The sequence below is a fragment of the Podarcis raffonei genome, chromosome 16 (assembly GCF_027172205.1).
Source record: "Podarcis raffonei isolate rPodRaf1 chromosome 16, rPodRaf1.pri, whole genome shotgun sequence".
In the NCBI taxonomy this organism is placed as follows: Eukaryota; Metazoa; Chordata; class Lepidosauria; order Squamata; family Lacertidae; genus Podarcis; species Podarcis raffonei.
In genome coordinates this window covers 6,566,534-6,575,429 of record NC_070617.1, presented here as the reverse complement: position 1 = coordinate 6,575,429, position 8,896 = coordinate 6,566,534, and the positions used below count along the sequence as shown (strand labels likewise).

At 46.6% G+C, this 8,896-nt stretch overlaps 1 long non-coding RNA gene across 1 annotated transcript; it reads right to left on the bottom strand.

The window, feature by feature from the left end:
- Window positions 1–1,511: 1,511 nt before the first annotated feature.
- Window positions 1,512–5,022, bottom strand: LOC128404081 (uncharacterized). The gene is made up of 2 exons (XR_008328059.1): window positions 4,628–5,022; window positions 1,512–2,485 (listed from the first exon to the last, which is right to left on the bottom strand). It is a non-coding gene; the product is annotated as an uncharacterized LOC128404081 (long non-coding RNA).
- Between the last annotated feature and the right edge of the window lie 3,874 nt (window positions 5,023–8,896).

Genomic DNA, 8,896 nt, shown 5'->3' with positions numbered 1-8,896 from the left:
CTACTCAAAGCAGACCCACTGAAATTAATGAGTCAATCATGCCCATTAATTCCAACCAGTCTACTCTGAGTAGGACTAGCATGGTCTACAACCCTACATTCTCCAAGGTTTTGGGGGGTGGATACCTAAAACTGTGCTATAAAACAAATCATCAGAATTTGGAGGATATTAGAAGTTAATGCAGTTCATGGCCAGCAGGAGCCAATGATGCCTACTAAGAACTTGATGTTATGGATCAGAGCTTCTAAGAGTCTGAGGGATGCTATGGAGACAAAAGGCTCGTCCGTCTAAAAATCTACCTTGTGTGTTACTTGCACCATCTTTTTTTGCAGATGAACCACAAGATGTTTCTACTGACTTTACCACAGACAGATTCATGTCAGGCAAAAACCCCATTTCCTGCTAATTAGCAGAAACACAAAAAACGGTTTTTGGATTGGTTACATGGCAACTTGCCTGGCAGTGTAGTGATGTAAGATATGACAGCCACCCTCAACCTGGTGCCTTCCAAATCTTGTTGGCCTGCAGCTCCCATCAGCCGAAGGCTGGGGTACAATCAGGCAGGTGGCTTCTCAACAGCCTTGGGGGTAGCTGGTGCAAATGTCTTTGTCTGAGAGGAGGAAGACCCTACATACAGTGGTACCTCGGGTTAAGAACTTAATTCATTCTGGAGATCCGTTCTTAACCTGAAACTGTTCTTAACCTGAGGTACCACTTTAGCTAATGGGGCCTCCTGCTGCTACCATGCCACCGCCACACAATTTCTGTTCTCATCCTGAAGCAAAGTTCTTAACCCAAGGTACTATTTCTGGGTTAGCAGAGTCTGTAACCTGAAGCATCTATAACCTGAAGTGTCTGTAACCCGAGGTACCACGGTATTGAGTTGGGATGGCTTCCCATTACCCTCCCCCATTCGTAAGTGTAATACCATAAGAAGGGCCTGATAGATCGGGCCAATGGTCCATCAAGTCCAGCATCCTGTTCTCACAGTGGTCAGCCAGATGCTTGTGGTGACCCCTCAAGGAGCACCTGAGCATGAGAGCACTCTCCCCTTCTGAGGTTTCTAAAAACTGGTACTCAGAAGCATTACTACCGCCAACTGTGGAGGCAGAGGAAGGCCATCTTGGCTAGTAACCATAGATAGCCTTATCCTCCATGAATTTGCCCTACCTTTGCCCTACCCTAGCTTGTCCACTGTCGCTTATTCCAAGTGTCTTCCCTAAGCCTTTCAACCAGGGAAGACTTTAGCAGAATGCCCCATAGATTCCACTTGGGCCCTTTTTTCCATCCTGTGACCACTTAACTTGGGAGAAAACCCAGCAGAACACAAGAGGATTTGCTCCTGAGGGAACATCTGTAGGATCCTGCAGTTACCATAATGTGTTTCAAGCTATTTCATTGTATCAAACGCCAATAGCATAACTCCACCCCCTAAAATTGAAACGAAACAAAGGCATGTCACTTATCCCAGTGCTTGTTATTCACAGGACAGGACAGAAGGAGGCAGAAGCGAGTCTGTTTCTTTGTTATTCTCATTTATTTTGAATCAGCTGATGCATTTATTTACTTCTGCTAGTGATGTGCACAGCCCTTTTCAAAGGACAAGAAGGTAGGGTCTCCATCCCAAGGACTTTCCCATCTAACATTCAGCACAAGGGACACAAAGGAGCACTTGAAGCAATCCATCATTCTTGCATGCTTCATTGTATATCTTCACATGTGTAAAAAGCCCAGAAACTTTAAAATCTAAACAAGGAGTCTGGAATATCCATGGGGTGGTGGTGGATAGGTTTCTCTGTGGCTACACCTCTGTACAGATATCCTTTTTCTTCTCCCACTAACCTTGTGGTTCCCAGTGAGGACTATGGCTCAGTGGTAGAACATATTTGTAGCTTGCAGAAGGTTCCGTGTTCAATTTCTGGTACCTCCAGGCAAGGCTGCGATTTGTACCCTGTCTGAAAACCCCTGGAGAGCCACAGGTGATAAACATAAACAAAACCAAGCTTGATGGACCTCGGTATAAGGCCAGGCCAGATTATTTTAAGTAGCACACTTTCAATTGGAATTATGCATGGTTAGCATTTCTGGTGGGGAGTGGGAAATAAGACTTTAGAAAGATTGTCCTTTATAGCTTGTTTTCACTGGATGTTCCTGCCCAGTTAGACTCTTATATACCTGTACGAGAGGAGAGGTGGCTTCCTTCGAAGAGTGTAAGATTTTCCATGAGTGGCTTTTCTTCCCTTAAAAGACTCAGAAGTCGGTAAGGAGGAATGAACAGCTCTGCGTGGCCAAGAACTTATGTCACACAGGGAACCATAGCAGGGTTGATGTTTAGCAGTGGCTATCTCTTTGGAGGCATTCGGAATTACCGGAACAACCACATGGATGGATGGCGGTGTTAACATAACATCTGAGTTGCGAAGCTGGGAGGAATGCGTGACACTGAGTCTGTAGCGAGCCATGTTGGTGGAATAACCAGAAGGATCTACAATGACAGCCACAACAAAAATGCAGGGAATTAGATTACCAGTATATCATTTCTATAGTGTTTTTCTTTTAAAGTATTTTTTTTTAAAGGAAGGTTGTTTAAGATGAAGAAAAATTAGAACACAATAGAGGTGACATGATAGAAGTTTGTAATATTATGCATGGCATGGATAGAGAAAAGAAGAAGAAGAAGAAGAAGTTAGGAGCTGAGAAATACAGATCATAGGAGATTAGGAACTGTTTAAAGAACAGAAGAAGAAGAAGAAGAAGAAGAAGAAGAAGAAGAAGAAGAAGAAGAAGAAGAAGAAGAAGAAGAAGAAGAAAGAAGAGGAGGAGGAGTTGTTGTTTGGATTTAATATCCTGCTTTATCACTACTCAAAGGAGTCTCAAAGCGGCTAACAATCTCCTTTCCCTTCCTCCCCCACAACAAACACTCTGTGAGGTGAGTGAGGCTGAGAGACTTCAAAGAAGTGTGTCTAGCCCAAGGTCACCCAGCAGCTGCATGTGGAGGAGTGGAGACGCAAACCCGGTTCCCCAGATTACGAGACTACTGCTCTTAACCACTACACCACACTGTGTCTCCTCCTTGAGAGGTCCAGAGGGTGACAGCTCATGAATGGGACCTTCTACCACTCTTAACCACTACACCACGCTGGCTCTCACTCTCTGCTCCCTGTGATTCAGGGACATCCAATGAAGTTGAACACTGGAAGGTTCGGGACAGATATGGCTTCCTTGATGCCCACAGAATCATAGAACTGAAGAGTTGGAAGGGACCCCAAGAATCATCAAGTCCAACGCCCCTGCAATGCAGGACTATGCAGTTGTCCCATACGGTGATCAGACCTGCAACCTTGGTGCTGGTTAAACCATGGAATTTGCTCCCGCAGGAGGCAACAGTTGGCTCCAACTTTGATGGCTTCAAAAGAGGATTAGACAAATTGATGGAGGAGGAGAAGGGTATCAGTGGCTACTGGACATAATGGCTAAGCTTTGCCTCCACAGGCTCTTCATATGTTTTGAAACACAATGGGCAAATTGCCCTCACACATTATGCAGGTTCTCAGTCATCTGTGCTATATAAGCTGTTCAACAAGCTGAAACGCTATGAATCACCAATGCTGTTCTTTATTCCTCTTTCATGCTATTTCTGCCTGGGGTTTACCACTGCACAATTATTATTTATACACCACCCATCTAAATGGGTTGCCCCAGCCTCTTTGGGCAGCTTCCAATAAATAAATATAAATATATATAAATTAAACATTTAAAAATCTTTCCTATGCAGGGCAGCCTACAGATGGCTTGGGGGGGGGGAATCACATAACTCCATACCATCCAACATTTCTCTGGTGGAAGTAGGGACGTCCTACCAAACCCTCCAGCTTTCATTGAAAATTCCAATGAAAATAGGGCCGTCCTAATGAAAAGCAGGTGGCGCTGTGGGTTAAACCACAGAGCCTAGGGCTTGCCAATCAGAAGGTCGGCGGTTCGAATCCCCGCAACGGGGTGAGCTCCCGTTGCTCGGTCCCAGCTCCTGCCAACCTAGCAGTTCGAAAGCACGTCAAAGTGCAAGTAGATAAATAGGTACTGCTCTGGCGGGAAGGTAAACGGCGTTTCCGTGTGCTGCTCTGGTTCACCATAAGCGGCTTAGTCATGCTGGCCACATGACCCGGAAGCTGTACACCGGCTCCCTCAGCCAGTAAAGCGAGATGAGTGCCGCAACCCCAGAGTCGTCCACAACTGGACCTAATGGTCAGGGGTCCCTTTACCTTTACGGAAAAGCGGGGCATTCCAGGAACAAATGAGAAACTGGGACAGCTTCTGTAAATCCAGGACTGTCCTTGGAAAATAGGGACCCCTGGAGGATCTGCAATAACTAAACAGAGCCCTGTTGGATCAGACCAAAAGCCTATCCAGTCCAGTATACTGTTTTCACAGAGGTCAACTGGATGCTTGTGGGAAGCTGACAAGCAGGACCAGAGTACAACAGTGTTCTCCCCACTTGTGATTTGTGCCAGCTGATATTCAGAGACACATTGCCTCTGACAGTGGAGGGAGAACATGGCCATTTAGTCAATGTTCATCCTTGACCAGCTCTAAAGTGCAGGCAAGAAAGAAAAACAATTTAGAGTCTTACCTAGTGATTGAAGAGAAGCGGGTTACATCTGTTCCAGCCAAATTGCTTGCTGACTTAGGAATGACAGACAAATATATACAGCCTTGAATAATAACACACCATCCAAAGGAGGGCTCTGAGCACAACTCAAATTGCTCTAAATTAATGTTTTCATCTTCTTTGCTGTTGTTAGCTCATCCCCCGCAGAATGATGTTTAGACTCCTGCCCAATGTGTATAATTTTGTAATGGAACGAGCCTGGAAACAGACCAGCAACGTTCAGTCTACAAACTCCAGGGTGCGTTTAAGTCAGTGATCTGTCTCTGACCTTAGATACTGTCTTCAACCATGAAGGATGAGCATAGCTGTCATGGCTGGTAGCCATTGAAAGCCTCGTTCTCCGTGAATAGGCTTAACACCCATGAAAAACGTACACAAAGGTGACCGGCACCCAAGTGTCTGTGAATGTGTGACTTTCCTAAAGGAATGTTGGTTGCAGTGGCATAGCGTGGTTTGCCAGTGCCTGGGGCAACACAGAGGGGTGGGTGGGTGGGAAACAGATGGAGTACACTTGCACATTCAACTGCCTAATGGCATCTGTGTCACCCAGGAGATCACAGCCGCAGAGTTAAGAAAAGAAGAGTCTTTCTATTGTCTGGAAGATCACTTCCTGGTTCTCATGGAGAAACTGTTTACAATGGAGCCCAGCGATGGTAGTGAACAGCTGTACTGAGGCAGCACCTGGTGTTGAAATTTTGCACACCTAAAAATGTTGTGCCCAAGGCAACCACCCTTGTGGTCCCCCACATGCTATGCCACTGGTTGGTTGTGTGGGCGTCTGCGCACACACAGATTTGGGTCTGACTTCACAGTGTTGTCCAGTGACTTTTTTCTTCTTCACACTACGGTCACTGGTGTGAATGAAATTTGGCACAGTGTGCCGATACATTGATTAAAAAAAATTCAGTAACATGTACTGCAGTGTGAAAGGAACAGTAGAAGATGGAACAAAGGTGTTAGCATTTTTATCAGGAAAACTAATGCAATATTCTGCATGTCTTAATGCACCCTTGGTGCCTTGCATTGTGTTCTTGGGGGGTCTAAAACTTGAGGAGTAGACGGGAGTGGGTCTCATGATGCCAGTGCTGAAGGTAGCTTTGAGGGGGCCTCCTCAGGAGCCCCTAGAGCTGCGATATGGGGCTGCCTCTCTCAGTCTGGATGATTCCCACATCAACATGAATTGGCCCAATTCAGTTCAATGTCTGAGATTCAGCTGGATCTGGTGAACAGCCCTATATGTGATGGTGTGGTGCTATAATGTGTTCTATCCTGCAGTAATGGATATTTGAGTTCTCACATATCGTGCCGCGTGGGCTCTGTACTTCGGCAACCGTGCTGTGCATCTTGGGCCATTTCAAAATGATTGCTTCCTGTTGTTGTTTGTCTGCATTTTTGTTTTCTAAGAGCTATAATCAGCACGAGGGACAGCAGTTTGCAGCAACAGTGGAATTATTGGGCGAGGGATTGCTGGAAGGTCCGCTCCAAGGGAGGATGAAAGAATTTCATAATATATATATACTTAATTCCACACACCCACAACACCCACATCCCAAAAAGAGTTCCTGTTTACAGAATGGATTGGTTAAAAGTTTATTTTTTTTTTTAAAAAAATGTTTATTGGGGGAACAAGTTAGTATCAATTGCTGCTAACCATGGTGGATATAATTTCCCTTCCTGTCATGGTCCAGTCTACGGGCGATCGAAGTCCTGGCTGAGGACGTCAGGACCGGGGGTAAGATGGCGGGGTGGGAGCAGGAACGAGAGTCCAGAAGCCAGGGGTCCGAGGCTCAGGAAGCAGGGAATCATGAAGTCAAGGGTCTGAGGGCTGAGAAGCAAGGAGTCACAAAGTCAAGGGTCTGAGGTTCAAGAAGCAAGGAACCAGGTGCAGTGAGTTACCAAGCGGCCTCTCCTGTGCGGCCGCACCTTGCCTCTTCAGAACAAACTTAGGAAGGCCCCAGTCCTGCGAAGCCCTGCTGGTCACAGGCCTGGCTCCTGCACTCACTCCTGACACTTCCCTGTTGGAGGGAGACTGCCTCTGAATACCATTCTCTGGGAATCACAAGGGGGTAGGCGTGTCAGCTCTAGGGGAAAGAGGTGTCAACAGCTGCCTCGATATTCCTTAGCAGGGGGCTCAGCCTCCTTCCCTGCCAATATTGAGGGGCAGAACTGCTGAGCCAAGTGCGGTGCAAAATCAAAGGCAGGGTCCTCCTGAGCACAAGAGAAGAGGAGTTGCAGCCATTGAAGCTGTGCCACCTCAAGGCCTCCACACCACATATTGCGCTGCTGTCCCCCAGTCTTCAGCCCAAGATGGTTTCTCTGCAAGCGGAAGAGGGGGAGAGTTGCTATTGCATTCAGATTCTGCTTCTGGGCTTCCCACAAGCAGCTGGTTGGCCTCTGTGAGAACAGGATACTGCTCTAGTTGGCCTTTGGCCTGATCCAACAAAGCTCTTCTTGATAAAATCATAGAACTGTAGAGCTGGAAGGTATGCCAATGGTCATCTAGTCAGGACCATCTTTAGCATATGCGCTGTCGGGGTGCAAAGATCTGCCCAGCACCCCCAAATTAACTTTTATTGAGCTTTTTTTGGGAGGGGGGAAGTCAAAGTTGTTGACCTTTCTTTAGTGGGAAAATCGCTCACTTGTAACAATGATGCAGTGGAAAAAACCTGCTTTTGTTTCCTGACTCGTCAGGAATATTCGACGCTATGGAGTAACAGAGCGACGGAGGAGGGGTAGGGAATTTTGCGCCATTGCTTTTCACTGCCGCCGATCAAGAGGGACCAGTATACAGTAGGTATACATTTGGTGCCCCCCAGAATTTGGTGCCTGGGTGCCCTGCACCCCTTGTACCCCTAGGTAAAGACAGCCTTGCATCTGGTCCAACCCCTCTTAAAGGTAAAGGTAAAGGGACCACGACAGTTAAGTCCAGTTGTGAATGACTCTGAGGTTGCGGCGCTCATCTTGTTTTACAGGCCGAGGGAGCCGGCGTTTGTCCACTCCGCAGACAGTTTTTCCAGGTCATGTGTCCAGCATGACTAAGCCGCTTCTGGCACAACGGAACACCGACACCAGAGCAGCGCATGGAAATGCCGTTTATCTTCCGGCCGGAGTGGTACCTATTAATCTACTTGCACTTTTTGGCTTGCTTTTGAACTGCTAGGTTGGCAGGAGTTGGGACCGAGCAACGGGAGCTCACCCCATCACGGGGATTTGAACCGCCAACCTTCTGATTGGCAAGCCCAAGGCTCAGTGGTTTAGACCACAGCGCCACCTGTATCCCTACCCCCTCTTAAAAGTATCTTAATATATCTGTCCCATCCTTTTGAGATGCATTTCCAACACTTTCCGCTTGGAGATAGTGTGATGAAACCCATGAATCTTCAAACTTGCTAATCCTGCTAACCAGGAATGCACACTTTGCTTAGGGCACATTAGAGTATGGGGAAGGACATAAATGTATTTGGCCCAGTGCCAAGTACAACATTGCTATTGCTTCTAGCTGCTGGAGAGAATGAAAATCACTGCCATCCTCATGCCACAACCAGCTCCTTCCTCACTGTACCCTGCAGCTTGTAAAAAAACTGGACAGCAAAGTTCTTGCCCCAGGATCCACACAGTGCTTTTACAGCTGATACATTGGCAAGATATGTCTCAGTTGCTTCAAACCTCCATTCAACACAGGTAGCTGTGGCCTGCAGCCATTCTTGGACTCCAGATCCCCTTGGCCACACTGCTATGGCTAATAACCCAGGATGATAGGAGATACAGTCAGGAGCTGAGTCCAGTTCATGACCAGCAGTGGGCCATGATGCCTGCTAAGAACTTTGTGTTGTGCTCAAAACCATTATAGTGGTACCTCAGGTTACATACGCTTCAGGTTACATGCACTTCAGGTTACAGACTCTGCTAACCCAAAAATAGTGCTTCAGGTTAAGAACTTTGCTTCAGGATGAGAACAGAAATCGGGCAGCAGGAGGCCCCATTAGCTAAAGTGGTGCTTCAGGTTAAGAACAGTTTCAGGTTAAGTATGGACCTCCGGAACAAATTAAGTACTTAACCTGAGGTACCACTGTACATAGCTCTTTTCAATAACCAGAATATGTCATCCTGCCCTCAATGCAGACTATAAGATTTGCAACATGTTGTAAAGTAAAAGCCAAAGACCATGTGAATGATGCAAACATACATTTTAATATGATATTTAGGCTTGGGATAAACACCATTTCAGTA